The following is a 12,081-nucleotide window of genomic DNA, read 5'->3' on the forward strand; positions in this document are numbered from 1 at the left end:
CTTTTTGCTTGAGGAAGATTAGCCCTGAGCTAACATCTAAGCCAGTCTTCATCCACTTTATATGTGGGTGGCCACCGCAGCATGGCTGACAAGTGGTGTAGGTCTGCACCTGGGATATGAACCCAGGCTGCCAAAGCAAAGTGCGCTGAACTTAACCACTACGCCACAGGGCCAGCCCCAGGTACTTTTTTATAAATAACTATTATATCAGGAATGAGTTCATATGCAAGCATTATATTACTTGATTAATAGTACCCTACACTCTCTGGGTGCTGGTGGTGGTTATTTTTTACATAACAAAAAAAATCCAAGACAGGCAGTCCAGGGTTTGTGCATAGAGTTGTCAGATTTAGGGGGGGAAAATTAGAAGACATGGTTAAATTTGAATTTTGGATAAACTATAAGTCTTAAATATTACATATTTAAAACTGCTGTTTTTCTGAAATTCAAATTTAATTGGGTGTCCTGTCTTTTATCTGACACCCTTACTTTAGCAGCAACTCAAAAATGTCATGAAAAAGCCAGGTCTTTCATCCTTGGCTGTGGACCTATCACCTGGAGGTCACAGGAAGGCACTGGAAGCTCCTGGCATGGTGTCAGCTATCAAGGCAGGAAGACAAGCGTAGGGAGGCACAGACAGCCACGTGCCGTCCAAAATCACCCAACAGTGTTCTCAACGCACTCCCAGTATGTCTCAGAACTGGCTCACATGGCCACTTCTCACTGCAAGGGAGGCTGGGAAAAGGATGTCATGATAGATTTGGACCAATAATGATTCACTGCCTGCGGATGTTGCCACGGGAACAAAAGCCTCTTTTAGCAAGGAAGGAGGAGGAACTAGGTAAGAAACTGACAGTGTCTGCCACCACATTTTTTTCTGCATACCCACCCTGGCCATGGTTTTATCAAGAACAGATTACTGTAACTCCGAATTACTGTTATCAAAACAGTAGGAATTTCTTTTTTTAGAGTAAAAGTCTAAATATGATTTTTCAACCTTCATTTCTAAGAATTTCTGAAATACCCTCTTCTCCCCCACAGAGAGGCATGTCCTTGCTGATTGCAAATCATTACCCTTGACTTTTCTCCCTGTTTCAGCATGTGAAAATAGGTCAGAGAAAGACTTTATCTTGGAGACAAAAAAAAACCTTAAGAGATATTAAAAATGGAAACATTCAAATCATTTTGGGAGGAAATAACTATCTTTTTGCTTATTACTTTCAGTGAGACATAAATCAGGAATCTGAAATAAAGAACACCAATGCTCCATTTCTGTATGTGAAGTTTCACATTATAGTTAATCTTATCAAAGCAGTTAATGGATATTGTATCTATTGAGAAAGGTACATGCTCTTTATATATTGAAAAGGAGCAAATCTGCTGAAGTCTTTACTTTCTGTGCATAAATTACCTCAATCCCTTTAGGATGAATTTGCTATAGGAAGGTTTCCCTGTGCTTAATATTAAACTCAGAAGAGAGCTTTTAAAAGAGGACCTCATGCACGGACCGTTACACTAAAGGGTGAGATTCAAGCCCCGTGATTTACCTTATAAGGATATGCTGGTAGTACATAGAACCATAAAATATTGGAGTAGTATCAGCTGGTCCAACGCTCTATATTTCAGTATGGAAATCAAAACCAGAGCTGGTGACCTGCCAACCCCATGCAGCTAGTTAGTGGCGGGACCGGGGCCAGACCACAATCCCCACACCACACAAACGCATACACACACATTTTTAATTTTAAAGTGATGAATGGCAGAAAAATCGCCTGCAAGAATACATCATCTCTCCCTCTCTCGTTTGAAGAGAACAAATTGAGGAGGCTGGAAAGGCGAGTGCTGTGTCAGGGAAAAATGAAGCTTTCTGTTCTGGCTGTGGCAGCCCAGTTGAGGAGGCAAGCCCACTCCTGAGCTTATCAGTGGGGCTAGGAACAAGGATGAGTTCGTGAGCTCCGGGCCACTGTCTGGCTATGCTGACCTTAGCTTTGTGGCTCTAGCTGTTCTTTCAATACTCCATCCATGGTGGAGAGTTAGGAAAAAACAAGGATATGGGAAAGGTAGAATAGGTTTTACTGCCCACTTCTGTGTGCGCACAGAAAGAGATGAAAATTGCAGTAGCAGCTTTGGGGCCCTAATCAAAGTAGCATGATCTGCACATAAGAGAACATCAAAAACAGAGTTTCTTACCAAAATGAGCATATCTGATGCAGTCATGCCCAAGAGTCCAGAAACATGTTGTCAATGCAAAAGTAGAGATGTAATAATGTGCTCCCTGCTGCCTTCCAGATGCCAGAGCAGTTAGGTTATCTTCTTCAAGATTAAAAACTGAGACTAAGATTCAAAGAAATCCTATTGACTCTTCCCTTCAAGCTTGCACAGCAAGTTCCTGGACCTTAGTCTTACAAAAGCAGTGGTTCTCAAACCTCAGCATGCATCAGAATCACTTGGACGGCTTGTTCAAATATAGATTGCTGGGCCCCAACCCCAGAGTTTCTAATTCAGTAAGTAGGTTTGGGGTGGGGCCCTGAGATTTGCATTTGTCACAACTTCCCAGGTGAGGTCGATATTGCAGACCAAGGGACCCCACTTTCAGAAGTTCTGCTCTATAGTGGAAAAATGGCAGCTTGCAGACCCAGGATGGCCCACACTGGCTGTTATTTGGACACTACCAGCCTGAAATGATCAAGTGTTATCAGCCCCTGAAGATATTACAGAATCACTTGTGTGCCAGTTATTGATTTGATTCACTCTTAGCTCCAAATTCTTCCTCATTGCCTCAATTGTAAAAATGCAGCTGGGCCCTTTAAGTACTCTTCCTTTGCCAGGTGGAACTGTGTTAAGCTTTGTCAGTAAGGGAGGCTGGAGAGACATTGCAGGAGAAAGGATTTTGTGGTTTGGTTCCTGGGGGTAGGCAACCATAGCAGAGTGCCTCTAGAGAGGCACCACCCCTTGAGCGGCTTTTCTGTGGCCCCCTAGAGGGTGGATTTCCTCAAAATTCCAGAGGATGAATTTCCAAGTTTTGCCATCCTGGCACCGCAGCTACTTCCCTGCCATTCGGTGAGCCATGGCAGTGGCTTCTCCCATAAGGTTTGGCGCTCAGTGCGGGTGGGGGAGGTGGGGGGGGGCAGGCATTCATTGGTGTTCCATCTCATCCCCAGAGGATGTGGCTGTTCCTTAAGTCTGTCTTCTGTAGAGTTCTGTTTACTTCTTACTAGCCAATCTCTTATTTATATTTTATTTATATAATAAATTTATAATCATTTATTAAATTATTTATTTCTATGTATTTTATATTTTACACATTAAAAAATATACATATAATCAATATACTAACATATAACTATCATATATCTGTTTATGATTTATTAAATTTATATAATTATTAAATTTTTTAAATAATTATTTTATGTAAAGAATTTATAAAATTATTTATATTAAACTTTTCTTGTTCACATTACTCTGCAGTTTCTCTCTCCTGATTGGACCCAGATTGATACCACTATTGGGTATACTATTCAACTGATTTACAGAAGATGAATTAGAGCAACTGTGTGACTGCTTTTTTTTTTTTTTTAACTTTTGCCGTCTCTGATCTCTGGGGTACCATGCTCATAGAATGAAAACATCTTGGCTAATCAGCAAGGCCACAGCCTGCAATCCTATGATCTTTACGTTACCGTTCCTCTTTCTACGGCAGGCATTAAATGAGTTCCTTAAGGGTAGCTTGGATATTCTCGCTTTGATGGTAAAGTTTCCCAGGCAGGAAGAGAGTTTGGTTTTTTGAGTGAGGAGTTCAGGAAAAATTTTTAACATGACTTGTCTTTTTTAACATAATCTGCCATCTATTGGTCTGAAGGTTATAGAGAAGGATTTTCTTAAAACCTCAGAGTGACCATGATGAAATAATTCAACAGGAAAATAATTTCCAACAGTGGTGATGTTCTGTAATGTTCTCCAAAGACTTAAACTCTGGTACTGGGTTCATTTTATTGTATGAGCAGTGGACTTTTATATAGTGGCCCTAAATTTAAGATAATGACTCACCTTTACTGAGCACTTACCATGTGCTAGGTATGGTGTCAAGTGCTGTTAAGAAAATTTTCCAAAAAACAAGAGAAAATTTTCCAAAGCTTGGAAATAGGTAAAAGAGGCTACTGCATGTCCTTCCTGGGTTATCTAAGCATTGTCTAGCCTACTCATCCAAGGATTAGCCAGTTCTCTAGGAATATGTACCTTTGTTTGACTTATTTTCTCTTGATTAAGATATTTTAAATCTCATAAGGGTAGATGTTATCTTGCAGAAACTGATAGCCAGGTATTCTTAACCTCAACACTACTGGCATTTGGGGCTAGACAGTTCTTTTGGTGGGAGGCTGTCCTCTACCTTGAAGGATGTTTAGCACCATCCCTATTTCTCTACCTACCCCATGCCAGTAGCACCCCTGCCTCAGTTTTGACAGGTGAAAATGCCTTCAGACATTGCCAAATGTCCCCTGGAGGGCAAAATTACCCCCACTTGAGAACAACTGATGTTAGTGATGAAAATTAAGCTTGTCCAGTAGAGATGCAAACGATTTATCGAATAAGAAAGATAACCCTAAAAGTTGCAGTTTTATTTCTCTGTTCAGGAACCAGTTTTGTATCTAAATTAGCTCTCTTGGTCAAGCCTTTTTCTTTCAGCCACGATAATGCTTTGATCTCAGTGATGTTCCTTAAACCAGCTTTACCATCTTAGCAGTTCCCTCATCAACGTGTTAAATGAATCTTTGACACATGCTCACTTTATATTTGCACGAGAGTCATGTTTTTAACTTTTTGAAAAGTACATTTTGACAGTATTTTACCTACATTACTTTATTTAATCCTTATTACAACCATATAAATATGAGGCTTTGAGAGGTAAGGTAACTACCAAAAGTCACACTGCTAACAGTTGTTGGATCCAGGTTTGGAACTCACGTCTTCATGACCCCAAATAGTGAGCTCTTAACCACCATGCTATACTGTCTCATGAGGCTAGTCCTAAAGCCCTGTGACCTGGCTTGCTGTTGTCACTGCATTTAGCTTGCAATTATACCCTCACAGAGCTTTGCCACCCAATTTAAATTCCATGAAAGGGCTTCATAGTTCAAATTCCAAGAAACAATCAGAGTAGCCTTCTAACTTTGGAACATTCTATGCTCAGTTTATTACAATATCACATAAGTCAACACAAGAGGCGGCTGAGAGAGGAGTACCTGGGATCTGTAACTACTCAATTCAAGAGGTCATGTCTGTTCCACATACTCCTTGAACTTATCTCCATGACTGAGTTGCTGCTGTCTCTCCAGGCAAAAGAGAGACCTAGCAGACTTTCTGGAACTTGCTTATCCTCGTATTCACTTTTTATCCCTCTTCCTGTTTTACAAATGGAGAATGAGGTGAATAAGGCACAAAGGCATCAGGGAATGATGACATCAGTGCTTAAAGCTATTTAGTTTAGGTCAATGCTGATCTTCATGTCTTCTCTGTCTGGTCCAGTAATACTAATCACAGAGGCAGCATATAAATCCTTATTGGATGCCCTGATTAAACAATCATTTTCCTGAGTCTTGAAGTTCTTAGCAGGTAACTTAGCTTTATGAGAAATATTTGCAAAAACTTGGTGTGTTCACAGAGGCTGGGCACATTCTGCACCCTCTTATTTCCTCTGCTCCTGCCTCCCCTGGCATTCTGTTCTGCCATGACCTGCTCTGAAGAGACACCTGCCATCTCCCCCAGCAAGCAGGTGCCTGTAGAGGAGGGCGGCATGAGGCTCAGATATGCCAGGCTCTTATAGCTGCCACTGCTCCAAGCAAGTGATCCACATGGACCACAGGCTATGACCTGTACAGTGCCTATGATTAGACAGTACCACCTATGGAGAAAGCCCTTGTACAAACCGACATTCAGATAGCTATTCCTTCTGGCTGTTTTGGAGGAATGGCTCCACATTCTGGCTTGGCTGAAAAACACTTCATAGACAAAGATCATAGAGGAAATGTTGGTGTTGTACTGTTTAATTTTAGCAAAGAAGTTTGAAGTCAAAAAGGGTGATCAAATTGCACAGCTCATTTGTGAACTGATTTTTTAAACTCAGAAACAGAGGCAGTTTAAGTTTTGGATGACACTGAAAGGGGTTCAGAAGGTTTTGGTTCCACTGGAAAGAATTAAAATTTATGCCAAGAATAGAAAATGGAAAATGTACTTTTTTCTTAAAAAGAAAGAGTTTTTGCTTTAAAAAAAGAAAAATACATGCAGTTATATAAATAGCTATCACTTGTAGAGTGCTTACCACATACTAGGCACCATTCTAAGCTCCCTACATATTATCTTATTTAATATTCATTAAGCCCTGTTAGAAGATACTATTATTTTTCAGATGAAGAAAATGAAGCACAAAGAGGTTAAATAACTTGCCCAAAGCCACTCAAGTAGTGGCAGAACCAAATTCAAATTTGCCTTCCAAGTTCATGCTCTTAACCACTACACTTTACCATAATAACAGGAATGATCGACTACTCGATTGACAAGAGTAGAATGAGGGGTTTAAGGGATAAGACTTCACTGAGGATATGACTGGCTGAGTGTTCTGGAGGCCAGAATATGTGGGCCATGTAAGATAAGAAATCCTCCAGACCTCTATTTTGATGTGGTCTTGACTGAAGCAGAGGTGGTCCAGGCTCAGAAAAGGAGTCCACTCCTATGACCACTCTGACAATACTGGATTGAGGACATATTGCCTAGCTGGTCAACAGCTTCTATAAATAGCAAATTTATTTGGTGGGAGAGTTGACATCTATATTGAATAATCTCAGGTATTATTATCATTGCTTTTAGTAAACCACAGACAACGTGGAGAAGTAATGTTTACTTCTTAGAATTAGAAATCTTGACTCAAGTCACATGTAGGCATATCGGTGAGTTATAAGAGCAATTAGAAAGTTTGAGGCCATTAGTAACAGAGATAATGTTTACTTCCTAAAAATCACTATTTCACCCAAACACATGTAGGAACACAAAGTGCTTCCCATCTTTCAGGCCACCTATCCTCCCACATCCGCGAAGGTTAGGCTAATCATAGGAAGTATTACCCAACTTAAGAACAAAGGAAAATGAGATGCCAAGATGTCATTTGAGGCCACTCAAGTAGTCTACATTGGAGCCAGATTTCTAAAAAAATCAAACAAAGGTAGACATTCCTTGAGAATTGAATTTACTTCAATGTAAATTGTGAACTAATTCTCTTTTCCAAGCCAGTATGCTTTCCTCTGTCCTATTTTTTTCTTTCTAATAGGTTTGTAATGAGGCTTGTAATGAAGTACTCACACACACATACAAAGCCTATTCTTAGGATACAAGTCTGGACCTGCAATTAAAGAGTCCTCTGACTCCTGGAGAGTCCCATGCTGCCAGAAGATGAAGATTAAGTCAAGGATGTAGCATGTGGAGAAATAGGCAGCAATGGTTGGTCATGCTGAAAAGTGAAGCAGCCGAATAGAAAGCATGGGGTTCTCATTCCAGCCCTGAGGCTTGACTGCAATCATGTCATTTAACTTCTCTGAGCCCAGGGAAGCTAAGTCTTCCTCAAAGTCGAAATCGTTAATATCGACCTCATGGTGTTTGGTTAAAAGGGTTGATGAAAATGAAGCATCCAGTCAAATGCCTGGCACCTGGTGGGTGTTCACTATTATTAGCTCCATCTTTCAGTCTCAACCCTCTTGACTTCATCCTACAAGCCTAAGATTGTTCTTAAGATCAAATAAGATGTTATGAAATCATCTGAGAAACTCTAAAGTGCTCTGCAAATGTTAAAGATGTTAAAAGGTTATTAAGCCAGATTGAAGTTTATCACCATGGCTAGAAGGGAGTCACACATAACCCTTGGGGTTCTTAGAATTGTTATTCTTTCCCTTTCAATCTTTCCCTTGATACTCATTTTAATCAATTCACCCTATAAAAAAATGAATTGGTATGGTGGAACTTATGATATATTTGCTCTAGGATCTAAAACTCTGTATAAGGATCGTCCTCAGTCTTTGCAATAATGTATCATCCAACCTATGAATACCATCCCCCTCCTCCTACTCAAAGACACCTTAATCTCAGCCATAAAATTGTATCAAGCTGCTTCTGCCTTGCTCTCTTGGATCGCTCCATCTGAGGAAAACCAGCCAACATATTGTGAAGATACTAGAGCAGCCCTGTGCAAAGACCCATGTGGCAAAATAGGTCACCTGGTAGCCAGCACCCTCTTGCCAGCCATGTAACTGAGCCACTTTGGAAATGGGTCCTCCAACCCCAGTCAAGCCTCTAGATGACGGAAAGCCAGCTGACACCTTGATTTTAACTTCATGAGAGACCCTGAGGCAGAACTATGAGCTATGCCACTCCCCAAATCCTGATCCACACAAACTGTACAAAGTATCTGTTTTAAGCTGCCAAATTTTGAGTGATTGGGTAATTTTTTACACAGCATTAGATAACTAATACACAACCCACTCCAAATTGTTGGCTGAGGCTAATTTGAGTTGCATTTCTGCCATTGCCAACTAAAGAAATTCTGAATAATACACCTACTGTATCAGAATCATTTGGGATGGGTTCTGGGCATCTGGATTTTTTTTAAAGCTCTGCAGATGATTCTATGCGCAGCCCAGTTAAAAACCTCTGTTTTATTGGGAAGTATAAATAGTTAACATGTAATTATAACACATTAGCTTCAAATTAGCTATTCTCCCTTCTTGCCTCGATGATGCACTGTGAGAGTTAGTGATGTGAGGTCAGTGAGCCGAGGAGTCAAAAGAAAGATTTCTTGGACTCTCAAGATCTGGCAGTAGTGCTCTTTTATTTAGAGAATAGTATGGAATAGCATGGGGACAGGATCCACGGGCAGTAAAGAGCTGCTGCATGGGGACAGGACCCATGGGTGGTGAAGAGCTGCTGCCGCTGCTGCATGGGGACAGGATCCACGGGCAGTAAAGAGCTGCTGCATGGGGACAGGACCCATGGGCATTCAGAGCTGCTGCCTGGGGACAGGACCTATGGGCAGGAGGAACCGCTGCCGCCACTCTGCTGCTGCCGCGAACACGGGTGAAGAGTAAGGCTAAATTTAAGGCATAGGTATATGAGTCATCTCTTTACAAGACGAAGGAAAGAATATGTAAAAAGAGTTGTTAAAATGGTATCTGCCGGTAGGCTCTGGTTATTGGGTGGTCCTATAACTTTTAGATAAGAATCAAACCAGATTAAGTAAATGGCAGAAGCCACCGCTTAAATATTACCTTCAGCTAAAGACAAAGGAGGATGTTGGGGGTAGGATGGTTGGGGGGGGAGTCAGTTACAGAGGTTGCGAGACAGTAAACAACTTAAGTCCTTGCCTTCCCCATTAAGAGTTTCCAGAGATAAGGCCATCCCGCCTTCCTCCTGGTGCAGAGGGAGACAACCCCTACAGATGGAGACTTCCTTTACAAATGCAAACATCTCTCAAAGGGCAAGCAAATTCCACTCCTCGGAGCCTCCCTCTCATCTGCAGTTTTTAAAATTAACCAGCCTAAATCCTCATCATTAGGACCAGCTTTTAGGTCAGTAAGTCTTCTCCAACATTGGGAAAACTGAGGGTTTTTTTCTCCCCTCTATCTCTAACAGAAATGAGCAAGAAAGATTAATCTTCACTACTTTCTTCTTGGGTTTGCATCTTGGCTTCACTCTTCTGGGTTAAAACCAGAGCCAGTTTATATGACATATTCCTGGCCATGGAGAACAATTTGCAATGGCTCCCATCACATTCTTTTGTCTCCCTTCTCCTGAGTCAGACATACTAACTCTTTCATGCAATACTCTACAAATATTTATCAAGTACATATGAAAATTCCCTTTTACCCAGAGAAAATGAGGGCCACGAGGAGATGCTGACACTTCTGCCTAGTCTTCACATGTAGATATAGACCAAAGATGCTGCATTTCCAAACCTGAAACTTGAAGACAAGAGTAAATGAAGAGCTGACATCTTTTTCTATATGTTTTTCACAAATGCACAAGCAGCCTCTACAGCCGTCTCATACCAGCAAATGATTTTTTTTTTAATTTTGTTAGGGAATCTGAATTACAAAGATCTTGGCCACCAATTGATAATGGAGTCAACCATCTACCTGATGTCCTAATATCCTAGTAATTACCCTCAGTTCCTCTCTCTCTTCACTTCACTTGTGGAAACAGCTCCCAAATCCTATTAGTTTTACTTCAGAAATCTCATATTTAGATTTTCATCCCCGTCCCTACAACCACAGCCTTTGTTCAGGCTACCTTCATCCCCTGCCCAACCCATTATAACTGCCTCTTATCTAGTGCCTTGACATCAAGCTTCCCTTACGCAGTTCACTCTGCACTTAGCTGCCAGGGTTATCTTTCCAAATTGTAAATTTTATCATGCCACTCCCTTGATTCAAAACATGCCATTGACATCATGTATCCCCTAATGTGATATACTGGGAAGGGCACGTCACTTATATGGTATTCTCGCCAAAAATGCATAGCCTCAATCTAATTATGAGATCAGATAAGCCCACGTCAGGGACATTCTATGAAAAAAATTATCTGGACTCTTCCAAAGTGTCAAGATCATGAAAGAAAAAGAAGGACTGAGGAGCTGTCAAAGACAGATACAGACAACAAAGGAGACATGATGACTAAATGGAATGCCAGATCCTGGGTTGGATTCTGGAACAACAGAAGGACATTAGTGGAAAAACTGGTGAAATACAAATAAATTCTGAAGTTAATCCTGCTCTACTGACTTCTTAGTTTTGATCATTGTGCCAACATTACATTAGATGTTTATGTCAGAGGAAGCTGGGTGAAGAGAATATGAAAATTCTCTTAGTACCCTTGCAACTTTTCTGAAGTCCAAAATTGTTTCAAAAGGTGAGTAGAAAAGAGACCATAAAAAAGAAACATATGCCATCACATCAAATTCCAATCAACTATATAGGCTTAGTGGAGAGGGAGAGAGGGATGGGGGCGGGGGGAGGGGTGGAGAGAGAAAGAGAGAGAGAATGTATGCCTCGCAGGTACCATGGGATGTGAATTTACAAGATCTCTCACCAGCCCCCCAAAAATACATATATCATGAGCATCCCACAGTGCTAAATGTGGTTTGATTCTTTAGAAAATACAACCCATAAATGCGAGCCAGTTACTTCATCTGGTGCTCAGCTGAAGAAACAGTGATCTGTTCCAACATTAGAGGAAAAATTGTGGTGATTTACTGAATATGGCAGAGAATGCCTCCCAGTTTCCATCTGCCCCTTCTTCTTTAGCAATAAAAATGCTAGTTTTCAGGTTGGAACATTGTCACCTAGCTAAAAAATACTTAAGAGTTTCTGTATTTATTTGGACAAGAGTGTAATATGGTAATGAAAATCAAAGCTTTGGTGTCCGTCATACAGAGCAGAAGAAGACCTCAACCAAGTTATTGTCTATCTTAAGGCTTAGTCACCTTGTCTGTAAAACAGAGGTAATGGTAAACTTACTTTATAAAGTTGCTGTGAAGATTAAATTTTTAAGCCATGCAAATGCCATTTAACTTAGTCATCTGGCACAGGATATGTGCTCATTAAATATTAGCTCTTATTTAAGGGCATAGAGAAAAAGCCTAAAATTTGTAGAAGTGGAAGGTTAGTAACAAGACATTCAAGTATAACTCTAATGGCATGCTCCACTAACCCAGTAGTCAATAGCTTTGAAATTGTGAGCTGGTACTTAGCTTTCTTTTTCCATTCTAGACTTTTACTCCCTTGAGAATTCTCACATTCTCTGTTTTCTATCCACTAACTCACTGAATCTCTCTAGTTTTCTAGAATTAAGAATCCAGGGGCCAGTCCAGTGGCGTAGTGGTTAAGTTCACACGCTCTGCTTCGGTGGACTGGGGTTCACCGGTTCAGATCCTGGGCATGGACCTGCACACTGCTCATCACGCCATGCTGTGGTGGCATCCCACATACAAAATAGAGGAAGATTGGCACAGATATTAACTCAAGGCCACTCTTCTGCAGCAAAAAA

The 12,081-nt window shown here is 40.8% G+C and overlaps 1 pseudogene; it reads left to right on the plus strand.

Moving 5' to 3' along the window:
- The first annotated feature begins 5,725 nt into the window (after nt 1-5,725).
- LOC100630366 (deoxyuridine 5'-triphosphate nucleotidohydrolase, mitochondrial-like) lies at nt 5,726-6,195 on the plus strand (annotated as a pseudogene).
- Nucleotides 6,196-12,081: the final 5,886 nt, after the last annotated feature.

This window comes from Equus caballus, chromosome 23, assembly GCF_041296265.1.
Source record: "Equus caballus isolate H_3958 breed thoroughbred chromosome 23, TB-T2T, whole genome shotgun sequence".
In the NCBI taxonomy this organism is placed as follows: domain Eukaryota; kingdom Metazoa; phylum Chordata; class Mammalia; order Perissodactyla; family Equidae; genus Equus; species Equus caballus.